Raw genomic sequence first — 27,776 nt, forward strand, 5'->3', positions numbered from 1 at the left:
GCCATCCATAGCACTCACACTTGTCTTGAGCATTTTAGAGTATCCACTTTAAGTTGTCTATGTACCATGTAAGCATCCAAGAAGTCCATAACCGCGGACCCGGCTATTCGAATAGATCATGATAACCATGCAGGGGTGTACTTATTCACACACGCTCTCGCCACTTACCGCCATGTACATGTCATGTACCTCGGCAACCTTCAAGCGGAAGCCTGCCGAGGGTGTCGGCCACGACGAGACTAACCACGCAAGACTCTAGTCCAGGTTTATCGCCTATTCGGTTTCCATCCGCAAGGAGATCCGGCCGAGGTTTCTCTCAAGGTTCCCAAGCCCACCATCCGGGTGCCACTTGGTACACCGTGCCACCCGTGCCTAGTCTGTCCCAAGCCCACCCTGTCGGGTGCCACTTGGTAGAATAATAACACTGCCTACAAACACCAGAAACTAGTTGTGACTCCTGGACAGAGACCAAGTCAGTTAATAAGTCGAGAGGGGTCGAGCTAGCGGAACCCAATGTGTGGTAGTATCTAGTCATTGGACAACTTACACAGAACTCAGTTCTTAGGGACGGTTCCAGTGAGACAACCCACCATGTACTCCTACATGGCCTCTCACCGCTACCTTTACCAAATCGTGTTCACACACTTAACTCTCAACATCAGAACATAGCACTCTACTCCAATTCATTCCCAATGAATCAGACCTGACATACTCTAAGCAATAGCAGGCAATGCATGGTAGGAACACAACATGGCTCAATCAACATAGTGGGTTTTAACTTTTTGCTGTGGCAATGACAGGTCATGTAGAGGAATGGGTTCAACTACCGCAGCATAAAGTAGTAGTTGAATCGTTGTTGTCCTAATGCAATAAATGAGAGAAGGAGCGAGAGAGTAGGATTGTATCAGAATGAACAAGGGGGTTTGCTTGCCTGGTAGATCAACAGGGGGGCACTGCTCCTCTGACAGGTACTCTGGATCGGTCTCCGGAGCAGGACCTATCGAGAAGGAATGGTGTCGGCAATCAATACACAAGAATATGCAACAATATGATGCATGAACATGGCATGAATATAGTTGAAGTCCATTTGAACCAAAGGTTCAAATGCTTCTCCAAAATAAACTCTTATAAATGCCATTCATGTGTTTTCACCTATACAGTAGGTACAAGTTGGTTTGTCATGCATGAAAATGTTACAGATAGATAGATTGCATTTTTCTGATAATTTTTCATATATAAATTATTTCAATCTGAGCAACGATTGAATTTCTATGAATTTTTGAAGTTTAGCTAATTTTCTGGATTTTCCTGATTTATTTTAATACCAGAAAATGAATAACTGTGTCAGCATGACAGTGGCATGACGTCAGCGAGTCAACCGCGGCTGACCAGGTCAAACCTGACGTGTGGGGTCCACACGTCAGTGACATGGTTAGCTAACAGATTTAATTAGTAGTTAAACTAATCCTAAACTAAAAATTAGCAGGGCCGGGCCCCACATGTCATTGACCCACACAGGTCAAATCTGGATCAACTAGGAAGGGGGGTCAAACCCAGTCAACCCGCCGGCGTTTAGCCGCCGGTGAGGCCGAACGCGGCGGAGGGTCACGGGAATCGCCCTCCGGCGACCAAACGCGCGGCGGAGACCACCTACGCGATGCCCAGGCTCGCGCGCATCCAGTGGGACACGCGGTAGGCCGTTGGGTGGCCGGAGGCGACGGCGGTATCGACCTCGGCGGCGGCCGGAGTTCGGCCGAGGAGGAGGTCGATGCTATGGGCTGAGAAATGCCCGGTTCTTGACTCCTACGACATCTATGCAAGCTCACAAGGCTATTTGGCATGGTGGGGTGACCAGGGGGTCGCCGGAATGTCACCGGCGACGAGCTTGAGCGGAGGTGAGCTTCGACTCGTGCAGCTAGGGGCTAGAGGGCACAGAAGGGCAGGGGAGAAGGGGTAGAAGACGGTGGGACTTATAGTGGGCTTTCAGGCTGCTCGTTGTGGTTGGGGACGCGCTAGAGACGACGGAGCGGCGATGACGATCTATGGCGGCCGGAGGTGAAGACGACGGCGATGGCGTCCTTCCAGGGCTTCTTGCGTCGCGTGGCTCAATGGAGAGGTAGTAGACGATGGCGCGGAGCTTGTAGACACGGAGAGAGGGTGAGGGGGAGGCGGTGGCTACGACAAAGGCGAGCGGCGGCGACGGCAGCGCTCAGGCCGGTCGAGAGAGAGGATTCCAGGGGAGGAGAGAGAACGAGAGAGAGTGAGAGTGGTCCGGGGCGGCGCGTGGCGACGTTCGGGACGGCCAGGGCGTCGAGGGAGAGACCAGGCAGGCAAGTTGCGTGGTGCCCATGCGCGCGGGTGGCGAGCGCATGCCTCTCGTCCTCCTGGTGCCAGGAGGACGACGACTGGCGCTGCCAGTCGGCTGGGCCGTCCTGTTGGGCCACTGGGCCAGGCCAGGCTGCACAGGGAGGTAAGTGCAGGTGGGTTTTCTCTATTTTTGTTTTCTTTTCTATTTTTCTGACATTTGTTCTGATTTAGTAAAATACTAAATCATTTTATTTACTTCTGTCAAATTTTGCAGGGACCTAAGGGATTAATCCAAAGCCCCTCACCAAAATTCAGAATTTTTTGACATATATAAAATATATAACATATATATATCCGATGCAAATAAGTATTGCATTAATTCCAAATGGCCAAAATAAATATTTATGAGCTCCTGAAAATATTTGTTTGAATTTTACCTCTGACCAATATTTTCAGAGAGCAACATGAACATTTTCTTGGACCTTTTTGGAGAAATTTTCATCTGGGTTATTTCCAAAAATGATTTATGAGGGTTTCACAAATCCCCATTTCGAATTTAAATGAAATTTAAACATGATGCTCATAAGAAGGCTAGCCTAGGTCATACGAAAACTAGGGATGTGACAGTGTGTGGTTTTGAGATCGATGAAAAGAGGGGTGAGAGTTTACACGTGTGTGGGACCGTATCAGAGACACGAGGCAAGGACACATAAAGGAGGAGATTGAAGGTGTGTGTGTATGTTGTAGGCAGACATCGATGGAGAGGTTTATCTATCGGTGTGTGTCGGAAAGGAGTTGTGGAGACTGTGGGAGAATGACCTAAGAAAAAAAAGGAATGTGCTCGATGGATAGAATGCTGAGGGAGGGGAGGGCGAGGAGGGTGTGTGCATGCACGAGAGAAAGTTAGTGGTAGCTACTAAGGTTAGAGGCTTGTGTGGTTGTAAGAGACTAACAAAGATCATAATTTGATATGAAAGTGGATTCATATATTTGAATAGGAGATCATAGTGTTTTAAACATATGCATCCATGAATATAGCGGTGATACGCGTGTAGTTGTTTTGCACATGTTATACCATTATGTGATAATGCATGGCGTTTGCAACTCACAGCTAAATGTCGAACAATCTAAACCATACTATACATCAAACAATCTCACATTTTATTTGAATTTGTGATAATGTGTGGCATTTGCAGCTTACAACTAAATATTGAACAATCTAAACAATACTATATATCGAACATTCTCACATTTTATTTGATGTTTTGGTAATGTGTGGTGTTTGCAACTCACATCTAAATACTTGTAGGCGTAGGGGGCGGGGTACCATACATAATGTGATAAACACATTATACATATGAGACATGGTTTAGTTTGTGAAGATCTAGCTAGAGTTTGAAATGTACTATGATTTGAAATCAACATAAAGTGGATTCAAAAAATCGAGTTCGAGTTCTTATAGTACACATAGTTCATATGTAACTCGAGACTAATCATGTGGTGTGCTGTGAAGATAATACACAAACGATGGTTTAACATGACAACAATGACGATTGTAGATCTTATTAAAATAGAGAAATGAATTCAAATGCTTTGACTTCACAACAATCATTATTGTATATCTTATTCAAATAGAGAAACAAATTCAAATTTAGTTCATATTTAAGCGGTAGTATATACGTTTGGAATGCACTAAAATGTTCATTTGAGTACTAGGTTGCATGCATTATACACGTAGCGAAATATTTTAATTGAACATAACATGAATTCAAAGTGTTTAATGACATTTGTAGTGCGAATTGATTTGGTACAGTACATGTTAGGCTTGTCCGCAAATTTCAACCAGTCAGGACCCCGATCCTAAGCCACATCGATCTAGCATGTAACACATCATATCACTTTGCAGCCTCACGCACGGTATTCCCACGGGTGCCACCTTACCTGGCCCGGGACTGTTTGCGCCTTTTGGCTCACGTATATGATAGTGTCGCTAGCATCCATATGACAGAGAACCCAGGCTGACATGGCTAGTCGTGAACCCAAAGCGGCACTAACCCATGGGGACAGGCATACATGAATCATCTTCGAGCATGTCGGTCAGCAGCGTGTGATTCCGGGCTGTAGCACTGGGCTAACAGGACTCTGGGAACCCGGGCTGTAGCAGGCTAGGCAGGACTCCGGATGTCACTGCGTGACATTTCCCCAAAGGGACAGACACAGGAACGAAGTAAAACACATGCCGGCCAGTCAAGTGTCCTGAGCAGTAGTGCTGGGCTAGCAGGACTCCGGTGAACCGGGCTGTAGCAGACTACTATGGCTCATGGAAGCACTAGACTACATTTCCCCATAAGAGAGGCTGCCAAGGATAAACATCTAGATTGTCGGATCCCACACATACCAAGCATTTCAATCATACACACAATATGCTCGATATGTGCAAATACAACATGGCATCACAACATAACTCTACGATTCAAGTATTTATTCATTAGGCTCCGAGGAGCGAGATATTACAAACATGGGTCTCACAACCCAACTTTCAGAGCATACAAGTCAAAACACATGCGGAAACTTAACAGGTCTGAGTACAAACATCTACAAATGGAAAAGGCTGAGAAGCCTGACTATGTACAAGACCCTCCCAAGGTACAAGATCGTAGCTGAGGTAACGAGCTAAACGTCGAAGTCCAAGCGGAACTACTAGCGGGACTGAAGTCTCTCTGCAAAATATAAATTAGGCAAACGTGAGTACAAATGTACCCATCAAGACTTACATCAGAACTAACTACATATGCATCGGTATCAACAAAGGGGGTGGTGGAGTTTAACTGCAGCAGGCCAGCTTTGACTCGGTGGCTATCCGGAACTACGACTGCAAGTAACTCTTTGAGGTGGTGCACCCGAGTCCACAAATTCACCATACCAATACACCACTATGGATCCGCTCCCGTCTCCCTACGAGAACGCCATCCATAGCACTCACACTTATCTTGCGCATTTTAGAGTATCCACTTTCACTTGTCTATGAACTATGCAAGGGGTCCAAGTTTCCATATCCGAGGAATCTGGCTATTCCAATAGATAATGATAACCCTGCAGGGGTGTACTTCTTCACACACGCTCTCGCCACTTACCACCATGTACACATCGTGTATCTCGGCAACCTTCAAGCGGAAGCCTGGCGAGGGAGTCGGCCACGACCTGACTAACCAACAAGTCTCTAGTCCAGGTTTATCGCCTATTCGGGTTCCATCCGCAAGGAGATCCGGCCGGGGTGTCGCTCACGGCCCCAAACGATGTGAGCAGGGTTCCCAAGCCCACCATCCGGGTGCCACTTGGTACACCATTCCACTGTGCCTAGTCTGTCCCAAGCCCACCTGTACCGGGTGCCACTTGGTAGACTACTAACACTACCTACAAACAACAGAAACTAGTTGCAACTCCTGGACAGAGATCGAGTTGATTAATAAGTCGAGAGAGCTTGGAACGCCCGGAGCCCAATGTGTGGTAGTAACTGTTCATGGATCACAAACACAGAACTCAGTTCCTGAGGACAGCTGCAATGAGACAACCCACCATGTACTCCTACATGGCCTCTCACCGCTACCTTTACCAAATCGTGTTCACACACTTAGCTCACACACAGTAGGACATGTTCAACACCATTCCAAATCATCCCTGATGAATCAGACCTGACTAAACTCTAAGCAGTAGCAGGCATGACAAACAAGCATGAATGAGTAGGCACAATAGGGCTCAAACAACTCCAACTCATGCTAGTGGGTTTCATCTATTTACTGTGGCAATGACAGGTCATGCAGAGGAAAGGGTTCAACTACCGCAACATGTAATAGTTGAATCGGTGTTCTCCTAATGCAGTAAAGAGAGCAGGAGCGAGGGAGTGGGATTGTATCGGAATGAACAAGGGGGTTTTTCTTGCCTGGCACTTCTGAAGGTAATATAGTTCTTCATCGGTGTCATCGATCACATCGTCGGAAACATCGTCGACTGAGAGGGGACGGTTACCGGCAAACAGAGAAGGACACAATCAATGCAATGCAACAATATGATGCATGATCATGACATGGCAATATGCTGTGATTTGAGCTAATGCATCTAGCTATGATTTAAATGAAGTTGGTTTGAATACCTGATTCAAATTCCAACTCCATATATGATTATTTAAATGCCCTTTATTTGTTTTGTCCAAAACAGAGGACAAACATTGTTCAAACATGCATGAAAATGGTACAGATGGATTCCTTGAATTTTTCTAATAATTTTTCATATATAAATTATTTCATTTGGAGTTACGGTTTAATTTTTATGATTTTTAGGAGTTAGCACTATTTTCTGGAATTTCCTGAATAAGAATAAATCCAGAAAAAGGAGTTACTACGTCAGCACTACGTCACCGTGACGTCAGCAGGTCAACGGGGCGGTCCAGGTCAAACTGACCGGTGGGACCCGCACGTCAGTTTCTAGGCTAATTAACAGGGTTAGTTAGCACTAACTTAATCCTAAATCTAGATTAATTAGGGGCCTGGGCCCACATCAGTAAGTCATGGGAGTCAAACCCCCGGTCAACTGGGGTCAAACCCACCGGCGACTGGTCGCCGGTGAGGTCATGCGCGGCGGTGGTGCTCGGGATTGATTCTCCGGCGACCAAACCAACGGCGAAGCCCATCCACCAGTAGTTGAAGCTCGCGCGCGTCGGGTGGTGCCCTCAGCTTCGCCGGAGGTGGCCTAAACCGACGGCGGCGGCGGCAAGTGCGGCGGCCGGCGTTCGGGCATCGAACGAATCGACGTTGCAGGGCACGTCAGGAGCAACGGGTGGTGGCTACGGCTCCATGGTGATGCGCTGAGCGCAGTGGCGCGCTCGGTTTCGAGCTCCAGTGGACGTGGCCACGACAGCGAGGAGCTAAGGCAGCGGTGCATTCTCGGGTCTGGTGGAGACAGCAGCTAGAGTGGGCAAACAGCAAGGGGAGAAGAGGGGAACGGGTCAGCGGCTCACAGCGAGGTCGTTGGTGATCTCAGCGTGCTCGGGGACGGCTTGGACGGAACAAATCGACGGCGGTGGTCCACGGCGGCCGAGGACGGAGACGAGGGTGGTGAGGACGTTGCAGGGCTTCCCGGCTCACTCTGCACGGTGAGGAGGAAGGGTAGGTCGAGGCGGAGCTTCTTGGCACAACGAGAGGGCGAGGGAGGTACGGTGGTCAGGCAGCCGGCGACGGTGGCAACGAATCCGTTTGGGTTGCCGTGGGAGAGAGAGCAGAGGAGGGGAAAGAGGTCTAGGGAGAGAGGGGAGAGGACGAGGGCATCGGGGGTGTTCGTGGCGTCATCCAGAGTGTCCAGAGCGACGTCGGGGAGGCGGCAGGAAGCAGGAGGTGGCCGAGCGCACAACGACCACGCTACCAATCCTTCTGGCGCGAGCTGGAAGAAGACAAGAGGAGGAGGTGGGCTGGGCCTATAGTGTTGGGCTGGTTGGGCTGCACAGAAGCTGGGCCGCAGGTGAGGTTAGGTAAGTTTCTGTATCTGTTTTATTTTGTTCTGTTTTGTTTTTCTTTTACTTTGCCACTGTTTTTGAAATTTAAACAAATTCAAAACAATGCAAAATATCCTTTGAATAATTTATGTTGCTAGATGGACTTTTCCAAAGGCACATAAATAATTTCAGGGCCTTTTGAAATATATTCTATATAAAATGAATATAATCCAAAAGTCAAATACTTATTGATTTAATTTCAAAGGCCCAAAATAAATATCCCTGAGACTCCAAAAATATTGGTTTGAGTTTTACTTTCTTGCCAATATTTTTATAGCTTAACAGGAACATTTTCTTGGGTTTGTTTGAAGCAATTTTTAATGTTGATCATTTTTAGAAATGATCTCTGAGGCTTTTCCACTTTCCCCAATTCACATTTAAATGGAATTTAACCATGATGCATGGATGCCACACACTGATGCAACTAACTACAAAGCAGAATTCTAGGGCTGTGACAACTCACCCCCACTAAACAAGAATCTCGTCCCGAGATTCAAGATGTGAGGTAAGAAGACAGAGGGGACACAAATCTTCATGATCCAATTGCCCTTCTCGGAGATGTTGATTCATTGCATCACCTTGATCTCAACGTCTTGCTTTGAGAACTACAACTAACATGACAATGAGAGGAAAGGGAAAACTCTAGAAGGATTGATCTTACCGAAGATCGAACAACTCAGGATCAACTCGTGGAGCGAGACGCTGAAACAACTCTCGAGCTGAGACACGAAGCATACATCGAGAGGAATGGAGTGAAACACATGACAAAGGTTCACTAGGTAGGCAACAATTCCACACCTAAGAGGGTGGTGGTCGGTTGCCAACGTAGCGAGGAATTGAGTTGCCATGACACCAAAACGAGACATCTTGGAGGAGGGTGATCCGTAGAATCATCCCTTCAGTGGTAAAAAGAATTACTTTTGATCCAAAGATCAATAAAATTCTCTATACCAGCCTAGGGAAAATCTCGAGCAATCGTTTGGCGGAGTAAGTAGGGATGGCATACCGAGACTAGAATGGATGATGTGGACTACCTTGTTGAAGACAACGCAATGGATGATTTTGCTTATCACCGAAAATGGAAGGGACCCATGGTAAGTCCACTTTGAAGATGATCCTGAACAACAACTACTGAGGTGCAAGCAGGGAACAAAATGCAAATGTTGGGAATGATTCTGGTAACTGGGGAAGAACTCAATAGTCGAGAGTGAGTCCATTGTTTGAAAAGGTTATAACATAACCGAGGAAACTGGAAGCAAATCCCAGTTAACGCCAACGGTAAAACCTAGTGCTTGCGCGTGCTCTCAAGAACTTGAACATCTCCATATTCATCAAGCTTTTACCAATATCCGTGTCAAGGATCCTGGCAACAACAACATACCACCATGATGAATGGTGATGGATGATGCAGATGCAAAGGAAGATAACACTTTCTTAGATTTCACCTTAGCGAGGCCAAGGGAACAAAATCTGAATGATCGACCGAGAGACATATAGCACTCCGCTTCTAATGTTCTCCTTGATGTGCTAGTGTATCCCATTCATAGGTATGGTTTGATATATAGAACATCAAGTAAAAGGTCAAACTTCGGGAGCACAAGAATCCGTAAGGATTAACTACGAAGGTAAATCCTACGAAATCCTCATGGGGAGGTGGCCAACTTTCTTCAATCGAGATACTACAATAATAGGTCTTCCGGCTGGATGTGTTGGCCACGACATCCACTTTACCGGTTATCGAGAGACCAATATTATAGTTCTTGGAAAATGCTCCAACCATCATATCTGCCTGAGATTCAGATCTAGTTGGTGTTAGGATATTCCAGACTCATCAAGTCTAGAGAGAAAAAAGAAAGTTTGCAACACAAGTCGACGAGATGACGTTGCAGGATTCTCGGGAAATGGACTACGGTGGTAAGCTCCAAAACATGAGCTGGTTCTGCTACAAACATGTGAACACACTGTCCCAGACAAGCATGACCACGTAGTAGTCTGATAATGAAACACTACCGAGTTCAGGTGGGGAACCATCATCGAGGATATCGAGGTCTTGTGCATTACCATGGACTAGCACTTAACTCCTTCTCCTAGAACAAATCAGTCAGTGGCTTGGTGTGCTAGGGACACATATGGACTGGAGGTAATTAATCTACCAAACCATAGAATACTTCGCATGTATGCATAACTAACTTGGGATGGTACCAGAGGAAACAGAACAATCTTTCTCGAACTCACAGCGGCAACTTGCACCGAGTGCACATGAATTCGAGGAAGTCACTTCTTCCATCCAAGCATAAGCTTCATGAACGGAACACGAAGGCATTGCTTATAAAGTTTCCAACACTAGGTTGATGTTCACCATGAGTCATGGGGGAGACAAAATGCTGCTGATGGGTTCAACAGCAACTCATCGGAATTTCCATATCACTGAACTTCCACCGTCATGTGAACACAGCAATAGCATTGATTAGACCCAAAGGATGTAATGGTGTATGCTCGAGGAACCAACCACGAGCAAGACAACATTACGCACATCGTTGGTTCTGATTTGACTTTACGATACCCCATACTCAAATCAAAGTTTTGACAAGGCAATAGATCCAACAACTGATCACGAGGACCAATCGATGGAGATATCATCTTCCTTCAACACACACACAAAAGATATCCCGTGACACGAACTAAGTCAGACAAGCTTTTATCCTCCAACTCTCCAAGTTGTTGTTTAGCTTAATCAACTAGCTCAGGGGTATCCAACACAAATTCTTGGAGAATGGGTGGTTTGGAGGAAAACCAGCATGATCACGAACTCAACATAGCGGTCAGGTGTCAACCTGGTAATACTTCCGAGAAGATATTCGGAACATCACAAACCACCGATATGTTACTATGCTCGAGAACAATCTTGCTTTCGAGGCAAGATGATATGATCCAATAAGAAAGGGGTTGAAAATCCTAACTCATTGATCGAAGAGTGCACCAGAAATAAGGACTAGGTAGCACGATCAACCTTAGGGTGATGATTCAATAATCAGCACACTAAGAATGATATTAATGTCCATTAACTACTAAGCAGCGGAGTTGCTAGGAGTATTTATTTCACACATCATAGTTCACTTTCCGGCATTCCGGTTGCGACAACACGGGACTGAGGAATGAAACATGATGGCAAGAAGTATCACTGCATCAAGAATTCATAAGAGATGGTGCAATTCTCATGATATTCTTGACATAAAGTGGTTAATACTTCAGGGTAGAAGAGACCCAAAAGCTTGATTGCATTTGATCTGCGGAATACAACGGCTTTGACCCAATCTTAGAAATGGATGAGGTACTGGAGTTTGTTTCTCCTAGTCATTCTGGAATAGAATGGCTTGACGGACCACAAGAGTAAAAGGCACCGATAAACACGAATGCACACATACTCTTGACTATCAACTGATAGGCTAAGGTCAGAATACAACTAAAGGGGGACAACTCAAGGAATATATTAACTTTCTGAGTTGTGGATGCATAGGTTAGTATGTCGAACAAGTTCAACATATTTCTTCCGGATAACCCATGCTAAGAGGTAGGACTAGCAGAGTCACAATTATGAATGGAAAACTCCTCAGGAGTGCTCTAATGGTGATCTTTTGGTTCAAAGAACTTCTGCCTTAATGGTTCATGGTATTTGGAAGAATGAAATACCATGGACCTCGAGGACTATCGCAAAGGTTACTAATATCCTAAAGGAACTAGCAGCAATATCAAGACGAAGTGAACAGAGTGATTCTTGGGTCAAGAACACAGGAGTAGAATACCTGCTACTAAATGGCATCATAGGATGCTTTCAAGAATGATGGCCAGAATCATCACACGGGGAACACAAAACATAGCTAGATTACTAGGTAATCTTCTGAGACACCTAGGGCCATAGTACTAACTCCAACATACATATCAAGGCAATGGAGTACCTCAACAGACCGATTATTGTGCTTAATCTGGCCCAAAGGAACATCGAGAACGGAAAGAAGGGATTTGCAAATGCATCGGACTATTTAGAAACCTGGGATAGCTCGGACAGCATAACGGCTGTAATTGCTCAAAAAGTTTTGAGACATCCTGCAAATTGGTGGCATAACCACTCAGAAGCACAATATCAAGGTTCCGAGACCAACTATGAACACACAGATGTAGTAGGAACTGAACTGAGGCTTAATCCATCAATCCTATAAGTCTCTATCATAGTAACTCGTCATCCTGATAGATAGATGAGAAGGCCTAGTTCTTAATCCCCGTAGAAGAGAAGAGGTTGACTCAGATCAGAAGGCTATGAGGTATAAGAAGTAAAAAGAGCCTTACGTTCCCTTCCACAATCAATTCCCTTATATAACTAAAGCATTTCTAGACTCAAGTTCGACCAGTTTGGCTTGGTAATCCTATAGGCAGTCAGGCTCTGATACCAAAGCGGTCAGGACCCTGATCCTAAGCCACATCGATCTAGCATGTAACACATCATATCACTTTGCGGCCTCACGCACGGTATTCCCACGGGTGCCTCCTTACCTGGCCCGGGACCGTTTGCGCCTTTTGGCTCACGTATATGATAGTGTCACTAGCATCCATATGACAGAGAACCCGGGCCGACATGGCTAGTCATGAACCCAAAGCGGCACTAACCCATGGGGACAGGCATACATGAATCAACTTCGAGCATGTCGGTCAGCAGCGTGTGATTCCGGGCTGTCGCACTGGGCAAACAGGATTTCGGGAACCCGAGCTGTAGTAGGCTAGGCAGGACTCCGGATGTCACCCCGTGACATTTCCCCGAAGGGATAGACACAGGAACAAAGTGAAACACATGCCGGCCAGTCAAGTGTCCTGAGCAGTAGTGCTAGGCTAGCAGGACTCCGGTGAACCGGGCTGTAGCGGACTACTATGGCTCATGGAAGCACTAGACTACATTTCCCCATAAGAGAGGCTGCCAAGGATAAACATCTAGATTGTCGGATCCCACACATACCAAGCATTTCAATCATACACACAATATGCTTGATATGTGCAAATACAACATGGCATCACAACATAACACTACGATTCAAGTATTTATTCATTAGGCTCCGAGGAGCAAGATATTACAAACATGGGTCTCACAACCCAACATTCAGAGCATACAAGTCAAAACACATGCGGAAGCTTAACATGTCTAAGTACAAACATCTATAAATGGAAAAGGCTGAGAAGCCTGACTATGTACAAGACCCTCCCAAGGTACAAGATCGTAGTTGAGGTAACGAGCTAAACGTCGAAGTCCAAGCGGAACTACTAGCGGGACTGAAGTCTCTCTGCAAAATATAAATTAGGCAAACGTGAGTACAAATGTACCCAGCAAGACTTACATCAGAACTAACTACATATGCATCGGTATCAACAAAGGGGGTGGTGGAGTTTAACTGCAGCAAGCCAGCTTTGACTCAGTGGCTATCCTGAACTACAACTACAAGTAACTCTTTGAGGTGGCGCACACGAGTCCACAAATTCACCATACCAATACACCACTATGGATCCGCTCCCGTCTCCCTACGAGAACGCCATCCATAGCACTCACACTTATCTTGCGCATTTTAGAGTATCCACTTTCACTTGTCTATGAACTATTCAAGGGGTCCAAGTTTCCATATCTGAGGAATCCGGCTATTCAAATAGATAATGATAACCCTGCAGGGGTGTACTTCTTCACACACGCTCTCGCCACTTACCACCATGTACACATCGTGTATCTCGGCAACCTTCAAGCGGAAGCCTGGCGAGGGAGTCGACCACGACATGACTAACCAACAAGTCTATAGTCCAGGTTTATCGCCTATTCGGGTTCCATCCGCAAGGAGATCCGGCCGGGGTGTCGCTCACGGCCCCAAACGATGTGAGCAGGGTTCCCAAGCCCACCATCCGGGTGCCACTTGGTACACCGTGCCACTGTGCCTAGTCTGTCCCAAGCCCACCTGTACCGGGTGCCACTTGGTAGACTACTAACACTACCTACAAACACCAGAAACTAGTTGCAACTCCTGGACAGAGCTCGAGTTGATTAATAAGTCGAGAGAGCTTGGAACGCCCGGAGCCCAATGTGTGGTAGTAACTGTTCATGGATCACAAACACAGAACTCAGTTCCTGAGGACAGCTGCAATGAGACAACCCACCATGTACTCCTACATGGCCTCTCACCGCTACCTTTACCAAATCGTGTTCACACACTTAGCTCACACACAGTAGGACATGTTCAACACCATTCCAAATCATCCCTGATGAATCAGACCTGACTCAACTCTAAGCAGTAGGAGGCATGACAAACAAGCATGAATGAGTAGGCACAACAGGGCTCAAACAACTCCTACTCATGCTAGTGGGTTTCATCTATTTACTGTGGCAATGACAGGTCATGCAGAGGAAAGGGTTCAACTACCGCAACATGTAATAGTTGAATCGGTGTTGTCCTAATGTAGTAAAGAGAGCAGGAGCAAGGGAGTGGGATTGTATCGGAATGAACAAGGGGGTTTTGCTTGCCTTACACTTCTGAAGATAATATAGTTCTTCATCGGTGTCATCGATCACATCATCGGAAACATCGTCGACTGAGAGGGGATGGTTACCGACAAACAAAGAAGGACACAATCAATGCAATGCAACAATATGATGCATGATCATGACGTGGCAATATGCTGTGATTTGAGCTAATGCATCTAGCTATGATTTAAATGAAGTTGGTTTGAATACCTGATTCAAATTCCAACTCCATATATGATTATTTAAATTCCCTTTATTTGTTTTGTCCAAAACAGAGGACAAACATTGTTCAAACATGCATGAAAATGGTACAGATGGATTCCTTGAATTTTTCTGATAATTTTTCATATATAAATTATTTCATTTGGAGTTACGGTTTAATTTTTATGATTTTTAGGAGTTAGCACTATTTTCTGGAATTTCCTGAATAAGAATAAATCCAGAAAAAGGAGTTACTACGTTAGCACTACGTCACCGTGACATCAGCAGGTCAACGGGGTGGTCCAGGTCAAACTGAACGGTGGGACCCGCACGTTAGTTTCCAAGCTAATTAACAAGGTTAGTTAGCACTAACTTAATCCTAAATCTAGATTAATTAGGGGCCTGGGCCCACGTCAATAAGTCATGGGTGTCAAACCCCCGGTCAACTGGGGTCAAACCCACCGGCGACTGGTCACCGGCGAGGTCATGCGCGGCGATGGAGCTCGGGATTGCTTCTCCGGCGACCAAACCAACGGCGGAGCCCATCCACGAGTAGCTGGAGCTCGCGCGCGTCGGGTGATGGCTTGGAGAAGAGGGGAACGAGTCAGCGGCTCACAGCGAGGTCGTTGGTGATCTCAGCGTGCTCGGGGACGGCTTGGACAGAGCAAATTGACGGCGGCGGTCCACAGCGGCCGAGGACGGAGACGAGGGTGGTGAGGACGTTGCAGGGCTTCCCGGCTCACTTGGCGCGGTGAGGAGGAAGGGTAGGTTGAGGTGGAGCTTCTTGGCACAACGAGAGGGCGAGGGAGGTACGGTGGTCAGGCGGCCGGCGATGGTGGCAACGGTTCCGTTCGGGTTGCCGTCGGAGAGAGAGCAGAGGAGGGGAAAGAGGTCCAGGGAGAGAGGGGAGAGGACGAGGGGGTCGGGGGTGTGCGTGGCGTCGTCCAGAGCGTCCAGAGCGACGTCGGGGAGACGGCGGGAAGCAGGAGTTGGCCGAGCGCGCGGCGACCATGCTCCCAATCCTTTTGGCGCGAGCTGGAAGAAGACAAGAGCAGGAGGTGGGCTGGGCCTACAGTGTTGGGCTGGTTGGGCTGCACAGAAGCTGGGCCGCAGGTGAGGTTAGGTAAGTTTTTGTCTCTGTTTTATTTTGTTCTGTTTTGTTTTTCTTTTACTCTGCCACTGTTTTTGAAATTTAAACAAATTCAAAACAGTGCCAAATATCCTCTAAATAATTTATGTTGCTAGATGGACTTTTCCAAAGCCACATAAATAATTTCAGGGCCTCTTGAAATATATTCTATATAAAATGAATATAATCCAAAAGTCAAATACTTATTGATTTAATTTCAAAGGCCCAAAATAAATATCCCTGAGACTCCAAAAATATTGGTTTGAGTTTTACTTTCTTGCCAATATTTTTATAGCTTAACAGGAACATTTTCTTGGGTTTGTTTGAAGCAATTTTTAATGTTGATCATTTTTAGAAATGATCTCTGAGGCTTTTCCACTTTCCCCAATTCACATTTAAATGGAATTTAAACATGATGCATGGATGCCACACACTGATGCAACTAATTACAAAGCAGAATTCTAGGGCTATGACACAACCCGCGCCTTGTTAGCCTGAAATATTTAAGATATATTTTGTCTCGTTGTGCTCCGACAACTCCCTCCATCTCAACCCGCGCCTTGCTATTCCAAAATTACAATGCGCGCGAAAACTCCCACCTCCTGTGAAATCCCGACACGCGAAATGCAAGTGATACCCCTGAACCGAAAGAACCGCCTCAAATTGGTGGGGGTACTTTCGTAACTTACCGCTCATTTCGGACAAGCGCGTCCCTAAGCCATGGTTCCCCACTCCCATCCCATCCGCCCACCCATTCGTACACCGAGGCCGGGAAAACCCGCGAAGCCCCACACCCTCCTCCGTCCGCCACCCAGCCGGAGTCTCTTCCCCGACGACGTCGTCCACAGCAACACCTCGACGTCCCTCATCCACCATACCGGATGAGGATCCGTCGTCGATCTGGTCAGCCTGCCGGTTCAGCCACCCCGTCCTCCACCTCCAAGGAGCCTGCCCCGATGTTCCCCTTGTCTTTCGCGCCACCTCCATTCCCACACCGCCGTCTTCACCTGCACCACCGGAAGAGCATCATCATCACCGTTTCCTCGGATGAAGCTACGGCCTAATCAGCGCCACCAAAGAGGTTGTACACTAATCGCCATATTTTCTTCTTGATTCGATCTGACGGTGCTGCCGGCGCTCGGTCCCGAGCCAACACGGCGTGGCTCCATCCACGGCGGCGTCACCGGCCACTTCCTCCACGGCATCGCTCCCTCGACGACGGCGTCCACATCAGTAGGAGTTGCTGCTGCTTTAGGTCTCGCTCTCGCTCGCGCTGCTGCTCTACTCTTGCTCTCGGTCCCCAGCCTGGTCTGCTCTTGCTCCTGCTCGCTCTGCTGCTCTCTCTCTTGCTCTTTCTTGCGATGTTGCTCTGGTTTAGCTACACTTCTATCGACTGAATCAACTTTTGGGTCAGTCGATTTTCATGGGGTGGGGGGCTCGCCGGAGTTAAGGAAGAACCAGCCACAGCGGGGAGGGGGGCTCACCGGAGAGGTACCCCACTATCTATCTTAGGGTTCAGGGTGGAGGCGGTGGTCGCCGGCGGTGGTGGGGCGGTCCTGTGGGGATTGCCAAAGAAAAAGCTTGGCACGGGGGGGGCCTACACGGATGGCCGGGGCGGCGGCGGACCAGCGGTGAGGAGTGTTTCCGAGGAGAGCGGGCTCCTTTGCAGAAACCATAAAGGAGTGGCAATCGGGGTGGTTCTATATCACCGAGCCGCGCGACCCCACATGGGTAGCGACCCCCGAGTTCCGATCTGGCATCCCCGTGCGGCTCACCTCCTGGAAAGAGAATGGCCTGTCCTGGGGTGATTCAAAAGAGCTGACCGGACTCCAGACATGTATTCAAAACATGGTGGACCAGAAGCTCAAGCTTGTCAACATAGTTCAGGTCATGCTCATCCGCCGGATACTCCCGTGCCAACAACGGGAGTTCACCTTGTGGGAGTTCAACCCGGCGCAGCACAGAACTCTGAACAGTCTCTTCGATACGACCCACGAAGATGCCTGGAGGGTGCTGTTCAAGAGCGCCGAGGTCCCTCCCCCCATTATTGAGGATCGCGGATTTAGCGTGAAGCGCCAAGCCAGTGCGGTAAGCTGTTTTATCCTTCACAGGATACCTGTTTTTCCTATAGATTGACTCTATGCGGGATCTAAACTCCCATGCCTTTGACAAGACTGGCAGAAAATGGCCGGACAGATCGACTGTCCGGCTCCTTTGCCTGAAGGCCCAACAAGCGCCCTTCTGGCGAAGATGCTGACTTCGGCTCCCTACACGGTGTCAGAGAAGACCAAGTAGGCCAAGGGAGCTCGAAAGAGTTCCTGACGCCAGGCATCGCCGGACTCACCGTCCGATGATTCTGCGGCGCAATCTTCCCTGAAGACGAGGAAGAGGAAGAAGATGCTCCCCCTCTGGTCGGGGGAGACAAGAAGAGGAAGGCCGCCCCGACCGGGGAGGCTGGAGGGTCCAAGAAAGGGAGGGTCCCCCTTCCACCACCATCGTCGATAGTGAAGATGAGTGGTTGCCCAGGGCCAAGCCCCTAGGGAAGTCGTAAGTATTCAGATACTAGAGTAACTCATAGTATTCCTTTGCCGCACTGCTTTCCCTAACATCGAACATGATTATGTAGGCCGCCACGAGCCAATCTCGATGTGTCATCGGATGGCTCCCTAGGGTCGTTGGACATGGATAGCGATCCAGTCCTGACTGCCTCCTCCCCTCATCGTACTGATGACACCCAGGTGCTGTCCCAAGAGGCACCGGGTCGGGGGGAGACAGTCCCGGAGGCGCTCCAAGGCGGCCTCCCGGACTCCGGGAGCAGGGGGGACAAAGACCCTGAGGGCTCTGAGTTCGGCCCTCAGCCGGACACCGCGCCAGAACCTCAAGTGGTTCCGGACTCGGGCAGGCGGTCCCCTTCTAAGAGGGGCGAAACGCCTGTGCCGGCGACCTCTGCCCATCCATAGGCACCGGACAACCTGCTGGAAGCGCTTCGCAATGCTTCCATCGACGAGGAACACCGCACCATCATGAGTGCGGTGATCCAGAAGGTTCAGTCCGCCAAGAGCGGATTGACTGAAGCCTGTGCTAGCCTTCTAACAGGCTTTGAGGTATGTGGTTTAAAATGTAGTAGAAATATTACCGCATAGACAGTAGCCCCTGATGCTTTGTTTGATGTTCACAAAGAAAAGCCGAACAGAGGATCAAATAATATCGCAGGAGTCTAATATAAGTATGTCGATATGCGTATGCAGGCTTCGCTGCTGGTGTCTGCCGCACTAACTGCGGAGGTGGCCGTACTGAAGCAGGACCTCGAGGGGTCCCAGAAAGAGCTCGGCCTTGTCAAAAGGCAGCTCGAGGAGAACAAGGGTAAGAAATACCCCGTCTATAGATATATGTATATATAAAAAGGACGCGATTGCAAAATGACATGATCGTTATATGTTTACCAGGGTCCACGACTGAGGTGGTGACCCTGAAGCAAGCGCTAACCGAGGCCGAAGAGAAAGTGGCCAAGGAGCGCTTAGAGCGGGAGAGGCACGAGGCTTGGGCGGGCGAGGCGCAGCAAGAGCTCCAGGCTCTCATGACGAAGCACGAGGCATTGGAACTTGACTTCAAGACGCGGGAGTCTGAGCTTGCGACGGCCCTTGAGAGTGTAAAATCTGCCAAGGCCGAAGCCCAAAAGGCCCTCCAAGAGATCGACGCGACGAAGAAGATAGCGGTAGGTAAGGCTTTTTATATGCAAAGCAGGCATGTAAAAGTAAATTACCGATTACTTACCTGGATCCGTAGCTCCTCAGGAGCATTCGCAGATTTTCCCGGCAGTGTGTCCGATGACGCACAGTTCTACCAGGCCGAGGACGGAAGCTCGACGGAGAAGCTGTTCTGGTCTCAGTATGCTGAGGCCGAACATCCAGTGCCAACGAGCGACCAGCTGAAGCAGATGGTCGAGCTACATAAGGCGCCCGATCAGGCCATGAAGGGCTGCATAGTCCGTTTGTGGCCTGGCGACAACCTTCCGAACAGCTTCTTCGGCCTGGTGAGGCGGCTCGTGGATGCCTTCCCACGGCTAGAGGTCGTCAAGCGATCCGTCTGCATTGAAGGTGCCCGCCGGGCTTTCGCCCGTGTAAAAATGCAGTGGGTCAAGCTAGACGCCATGAAGCTGATCAAGGAGGGGCCGCCGGATGGCAAGAAGCACCGCCACCCCGAGATGTACTATGAGGGTGTTCTGCCGGGTGCCCGTCTCATCGCGGATGAGTGCTCGAAAGATGTAATATTTGAATGAGACTTGCTCGTTTTATCCTGTATGTATGAAAACTTGTTTCATATGCGTTATGCAACGCTTGTTGGAGTTTAAAATATTACCTTTTGTTTGACTGTTTATCTAATCTGAGAGATGGCTAATCCTCGGCTTCTGCCCCCATGCATGAGTGCTGGGGTGTTCGGGATAAACCTAAGCACTCTTGTTCCCATATTTGGGTACTTCGAGGGAGGTGCTCAGCACAACGAACAAGGCAACCAGACTAATAATGCTTTATCGCTCTCACTTAGACATAGAATTCTATAATTTTAAACTTCAGCGAAGCCCCTGGTATTCGGAAGGCCGAATACGGGGCGCGATACACGCCTGTAAGCCGGACAGGGCTGGCCCTTCGCCCTAAGCGGCATAAGTCGTTAGGGATTCGAAAAACCTCGCCGAACAGCGACTAGTCTCTCGCCTTATCATGACAGTCAGTTTAGCTTTCTCTACTGAGGTGCTCAGCCCGGCAGAACCAGGGCACAATCGCAGTAGTTCTCCTAGCACTACCTTAGCCGATAGAGCGGAACGTAAGGTACCAAAACGTAGGAGCCGGGCAAACCCAACATTTGACCAAAGACATGATTCGGAGCTGATGCATATAATGCTATAAGTTCGGGGTGCCACACTTGTGAAAGTGTTTGGACTTTTCACGCCGCATTGTGGGGTACGTAAGCCCCTGGCGTGTTGGCCGTACCAGAGTGTATGGTTGCAAGGAGTCATTAATGAACACATAGATATATATAACGAGAATGCAATAATAGTCGTAATGAATTGTTTATTGAAAAAATTGCATTAAAGCAGAGTGATACAGATAGTGTGATAAGCAAAAGAGTAGGACTATATCCCATCCAAGGGCGAGCTGAGGAATGATATGGAGTCTGTTATCAACCTGAGAATTCCGATGTATAACGTAGCTATCTGCCTCCTTGGTTGCTCTATCATGTGTTCGACAATAGAGCTGCCGGACAGTGCTTCTAGAGATTAAAGTCCCGAAAGAAAAAGAAAAATAAACAAATGGGAAGCCCCTAGTGCGGTTTAGGCCGCGTTTTTGGGCGTGCCGCAGTTGTACCCCCCCTCCCCACATGTGCCCATGGTATTTTTAATGCATAATTATGCACACGTGACACAAATATCGTCGTTGGGCTGGGATTGGGGTGGGGGCCGCATTGCTAAGCGAGCTCAGATCGCGCCAGGCGGTCTAATTGCCGATTACTCCGAGCACGCTTGGAAATGTCCGGGTGTTGAAACACCGAACTGGTAGATTGCCTTGAGAGGCTGCTTTGCGCTTCCGCCGCGAGGGCCGCGGTGTGCTCCTCTATTCGGAGAGAGTGTTCTGTGTTTCCATTGACAGTAATAACTCCGCGAGGTCCTAGCATCTTGAGCTTGAGGTATGCGTAATGCGGTACCGTATTGAACCTAGCAAATGTGGTTCGCCCGAGCAGTGCATGATAACCATTGCGGAACGGGACTATGTCGAAGATTAACTCTTCGCTTCGGAAGTTATCCGGGGATCCGAAGACCACTTCCAGTGTAATTTAGCCTGTGCAATGGGCCTCTACGCCTAGAATGATGCTTTTAAAGGTCGTTTTTGTGGGTTTGATCCTTGAGGGGTCTATACCCATTTTGCGCACTGTGTCCTGGTAAAGCAGGTTAAGGCTGTTGCTGCCGTCCATGAGGACTTGAGTGAGGTGAAATCCGTTGATGATTGGGTCGAGGACTAGTGCGGCGAATCAACCGTGACGGGTACTAGTGGGATGGTCCCTGCGATCGAACGTGATCAGACAAGAGGACCAAGGGTTGAAGTTTGGGGCGACTGGCTCCAACGCATATACATCCATGAGCGCATGCTTCCGCTCCCTCTTGGGGATGTGGGTTGCGTATATCATGTTCACCGTCCGCACTTGCGGGGCAAACCTCTTCTGTCCTCCAGTGTGCGGCTGCCGAGGCTCCTCCTCGTCATCGCTATGCGGCCCCTTATCCTTGTTTTCGGCAATTAACTTGCCGGCCTGCTTGAACACCCAACAATCCATGTTGGTGTGATTGGCTGCCTTGTATGGGGTGCCGTGTATTTGACACAAGCGATCGAGTATACGGTCCAAGCTGGACGGGCCCGGCGTACTTTGTTTGAATGGCTTTTTCCGCTGACCGGTTTTAGAGCCTTTGAATCCGGCATTGACTGATGTATCCTCTGTATTTTCGTTGTAAATGCGGCGCTTATGCTTGTTGTGACGTGACCTATTATTGCCGTCCTTCGTATCTGAGGTACCATGGTTCTTTGATATGTTATTACTACGAGCTAGCCAGCTGTCTTCTCCCGCACAGAAGCGGGTCATGAGCGTCGTGAGGGTTGCCATTGATTTCGGCTTTTCCTGGCCAAGGTGCCGGGCTAGCCACTCGTCTTGGATGTTGTGCTTGAAAGCCGCTAAGGCCTCCGCATCCGGGCAGTCGACGATTTGATTTTTCTTTGTAAGGAACCGAGTCCAGAATTGCCTGGCCGACTCTTCTGGCTGCTGAATTATGTGGCTTAGATCATCGGCGTCTGGTGGTCGCACATAAGTGCCCTGAAAGTTGTCGAGGAATGCGGCCTCTAGATCTTCCCAACAGCTGATGGAATCCGCTGGCAAGCTATTAAGCCAGTGTCATGCTGGTACTTTGAGCTTTAATGGGAGGTATTTGATGGCATGTAAGTCATCACCGCGGGCCGTGTGGATGTGGAGGAGGAAGTCCTCAATCCATACTGCGGGATCTGTTGTGCCGTCGTATGATTCAATGTTGTCAGGCTTGAAACCTTCTGGGAATTGATGTTCCATTACTTCATCTGTGAAGCATAGGGGATGTGCGGCGACTCTGTATTGGGCTATGTCTCGACGCAGCTCGAATGGGTCTTGCCCGCTCTGTTCGGCCCGGCCGGATTTGCTTTTATTGTATCCGGCGTGAGGTTTATCGTCTCACAGAGTGGTGCGCCCTCGTGATCCGTAGATCGGACTTGAATGCTTTGCTTTGTCTTCCAATATGTCTCGCAGGTCTGGCGTATCTCCCCATGCCTTTTTATTTGAGTGGCGTTGGGGTGGAGGCTGAGCTGTTGGCTGGAATGCCTCTTTGTCGCGGCCACGAGGTGGCCGATTAGCCGTATCATACGCTTCCTCCTCTAGTCGGGGTAGTAACCTGCGCCTTAGGTAACTCTTGGAAGGACGCTCGAGTTTATATTCCTCGGCAGCAAGGACTTCAGTCCATTTTTCAGCCAGCAAATCTTGATCAGCTTGAAGCTGCTGTTGCTTCTTCTTTAGGCTATTTGCCGTGGCTATAAGCCAGCGCTTGAAGCGCTCTTGTTCGACGAGATCCTCTGGGACAGTGAATTCATCGTCGCCGAGGCTTGCCTCGTCTTCAGAAGGGGACATGTAATTGTCATCCTTGTCCTCTCCGTCAGCCACTCTCCCAGGAGAGCTGGCTCCTTCATCCTCCTGCTCTCAATCTTGCTGGAGGGGTTTGTTGTTGTCTTCGGTGCTATCCAGAGTGTTATTATCTCCTGTGCCGGTATCACCAATTTTGTTTAGGCGGGACTTAGAGCGGCGCTGCTGACGTCGGCGCTTGGGTTGCTTCTTGGAGGGGTAATCCTCCGCTATCTCGTCGCCATTGCCTTCATTGGGTGCATCCACCATGTATATGTCATATGATGAGGTGGCTTTCCAGTGCCCTATAGGCGCTGGTTCGTGTTTGTCTCCTACATCGTCGTCCATACCGTCGATGTCTTCGGAGTCGAAGTCGAGCATGTCGGTTAAATCATCGATAGTGGCTATGAAGTGGGTGGTGGGTGGGCGTCGAATTTCATCGTCTTCCACATCCCAATCCTGTTGGCCATAAACCGGCCAGGGCTCTCCTGACAAAGACAGAGACTTTAGTGAATTCAGAATGTCGCCGAGGGGTGAGTGCTGAAAGATGTCCATGGGAGTGAATTCCATGATCGGCGCCCAATCGGATTTGATTGGCAGAGGCGCGGAAGGTTCGGCGTCCAGAAAAGAGTCCAGCACCTTGGAGTCATGGGCTTCACAGAGGGTTGGGCTGGTGTTCGGCTCGATCGCCGTTGAGACTGCAGCCCCTGAGGCGGTGTCCATCCATCCATCCTTGATTGGCGCAGTTGGCTCCGAGCTAAGGATCGGAGCTAATGCGGGCGCGACCTCTGGGGTACTGTTCGGTGGCAGAGCTAGGTCATACCCATCGCGACAGTGTGGCGCACTCGGTTGTGGCTCGAATCCGTCGAAGATCAAGTCTCCGCGGATGTCGGCCGTGTTGTTCAAACTTCCAAATCTGACCTGATGGCCAGGGATGTAGCTTTCAATCTGCTCCAGATGGCCAAGCGAATTAGCCTGCAGTGCAAAGCCGCCGAAGACGAAGATCTGTCCGGGGAGAAAAGTCTCACCCTGGACCGCATCGCTATCGATGATAGTAGGAGCCATCAAGCCTAACAGCGACGACACAGAGGAACTCTCAATGAAAGCACCAATGTCGGTGTCAAAACCGGTGGATCTCAGGTAGGGGGTCTCGAACTATGCGTCTAGGCCGGATGGTAACAGGAGGCAGGGGACACAATGTTTTACCCAGGTTCGGGCCCTCTTGATGGAGGTAAAACCCTATGTCCTGCTCGATTAATATTGATGATATGGGTAGTACAAGAGTCGATCTACCACGAGATTAGAGAGGCTAAACCCTAGAAGCTAGCCTATGGTATGATTGTATGTTGTGATTGTTGTCCTACGGACTAAAATCCTCCGGTTTATATAGGCACCGGAGAGGGTTAGGGTTACACAAGGTCGGTTACAAAGGAGGAGATATCCATATACGTATCGCCAAGCTTGCCTTCCACGCCAAATAGAGTCCCATCCGGACACGAGACGAAGTCTTTAATCTTGTATCTTCATAGTCTAACAGTCCGGCCAATGGAGATAGTCCGGCTGTCCGGAGACCCCCTAATCCAGGACTCCCTCAGCCGTAATAACCTATTTTTAATACTAGGCCACAATAACCATGGGCTACATATTTACTGTAGTGACACTGGGCCTTCTACGGGCCGTAGAAATAATGGGCCTTCTACGGGGCGTAGAAACAATGGGCCTTCTACGGGCCGTATCATCAATGGGCCTTCTACGGGCCGTATCATCAATGGGCCTTATACGGGTCGTATGATCGATTGCCCAAACATGGGCCAATAACATACCGCTTTATGGTCGTAAATGGGCTAGAGTTTGAATCATCCATTCACGGGCCGACCATAATGGACCGTCGTTAATCGGCCGTATTTGATGACGCTTTGAAAATGGCCCAACGTATTAACGGGCCGACTGTAAGCACAGACTGAATTTGGCCCACAAGCAGAAAATGACAGTAACGGGCCGTAAGTAACCGAATGCTAGAAATGAGCCCAAGAATAAATGGGTCCTGAGAAGGCCAAAAGATAACATGGGCTGGAAATGGCGCAATGGAATAATGGGCCGTTAATGGGTATAACCAGTTTTACCATGGGTCGTTAATGGGCCGAGGGTTACTAAGGGCCTCATATGGGCTAAAGGATATCATGGGCCATACATGGGCTAGAAGTTAAAATGGGCTGGAATTATATTGGACGGCATAGATGGCGCTACTGGGCGTAATTCGGATAGGCCGTAAACGGGCCCTGGGTTAGCGGGCTGTAAATGGGCTATATACGAACATGTCGTTAACAGGCTTGCCGTGGGCTGGCCCACCACCTTTTGACCAAGTCAAACGGGTCGGCCTTTTCACAGGAATGGGCCTCTGTTGGGCCGTGCCACGTGTCGACGTATCATAGGCGCTCTGGGTCCAATGAGTGGATGACATCTGTCCCAACGGTGAGCCGACACGTGTTTCCTCCAGCCAATGATGATTTTACACGTGGAAATCGCCATTGGTCGGGGCTGTTAATGGGTTATCGGATCCAAAACTGGACCCGATAGCTTAACGGCATTCCGTTACGGTGGATGCCATGTGTCGATCACCCTTGACGAAAGCACTTCTGTGACGCGCGATTTATTGTCATGGAAGTGGACACTTTTGTGATGATAATTTTGGTAATGTCATGGAACACTTCTACGACAGCACAGGTATGACTATCTTGATTCTGTCATAATTTTGTCATGGATGTACATGCATGACAGAAAATGTGACCTACTATGACGAACACGTATCATCATGGAAGTGTATTTTTTTGTAGTGTATGTTCCTTTTTGGTCTGACCGTTTGCCAAAGATCATGCATGTTGATCCTGCTCTAGTGCTACTATTTTGGCACTGCCATGATAAAGCAGTAATGTTATTATTTTGAACCTTAATCTAGTAGCTCTATTAATTTGAGGCAATGTTTTGGCACCGCTAGTGCCACTATTTTTTTATATATCGAAAGAGGGGGTTCCCTCCGATTTCATTAAAGAAACCCAACCATAGATAACCATTATCTGACAACATCTCAGTGGAAACGGGCAGTTATACAACTACTACTAGAATAGACTGAGTACTAGCAAGAGACAAGTTCGCCACATAAGCTAGGCAGGTAGGGGGACGCAGCACCCGCTCGACCATTTTGGATTACAACCCAAATGCTACCACAGAAACATCAGGTGGAAGATAGGGACTGAAAGAGCCAACTTCAGCATCCCAGTCTAAGCACCCTCGGCCATCATCCTTGCGACGCACGGTAAACCTCGTTTGCCACCTGCTCGACCCTAGTGTCACTGATAAAATTAAGTAATAATACAGTTAAAATAAAGCGAGTTTCCTCTCTATCATTTCATTTCAAATGTAGATAAAGAAAGTGCTTCTCTTTGTTAATGTATGTTTCATCAACTAGTTCCATTGTTAATGTTTAAGTGTTTTTGCAAACTGGGGTGCTTAATTTTAGTTGATCTGCACAAAAATAGAGATTTGAATGTCTCTAGGCCCCTCCTTGTACTACCACTATACACTGATGTTAATCACTGGCAGAAGGTGTATCGGGGAGACTTGAGTCGATCTCCAGTATGATGTAATATTTTCTTCTATTTATTAGTGTATGTTTCATCAACTAGTCCCACTATAATGTAATCACGCCTTTTCATTATCTGTGCAAACAGGGTTATTCAGTTGCATTTTGGTGGAACTGCACAAATATACGGATGAAACTGGCATATATGCAGAGTGCAAGGTGCCAAGTAAAAATTACCGACACCAACCCTGCTCCTTCTAAGCATTGGCATCCACCACCATTAGTGGGATGTGTGGCGCTCACTGTGGACGGATCTTTCTCGGTAGCAAATCCTCTAACCAAATACTAGTAGCTTAGACTTAAAAAATACTAGTAGCTTATATTGGCAGTTTTCTAGGGGTGTACTCTTTTCTAAAAGAAGCACCAATCTATTTTTCTTTATTTGTACACAGTGTCACAACTTTGACCCAAAGGTCCAGAGCTATTTTAGGGTGATTGGTATAGTACTCGGAGACTAATTGTAAGCATGATTTTTATTAGTTGTCACACTGGTTGTAAGCATGAGCAGATGGAAGATTAGGTTAGTGCGAAGCTTACCTTAAACCCTACCGACACCGTTGAAACGAGGCGAGTGTCGAGGGAACCGTGGAGAATGGCGGGGAAGCGACGTCGCGCCATCCAACCTCCTCTTGCGGTGGGAGAATGAATACTCGTGTGGCTCCGGCTGGCTCTGCACCCTCATGAACAGCACACCATACTTGATCGATTCGTTATCCTCTGGGTG

This window comes from Triticum aestivum, chromosome 6A (genome assembly GCF_018294505.1).
Source record: "Triticum aestivum cultivar Chinese Spring chromosome 6A, IWGSC CS RefSeq v2.1, whole genome shotgun sequence".
NCBI classification, from domain to species: Eukaryota; Viridiplantae; Streptophyta; class Magnoliopsida; order Poales; family Poaceae; genus Triticum; species Triticum aestivum.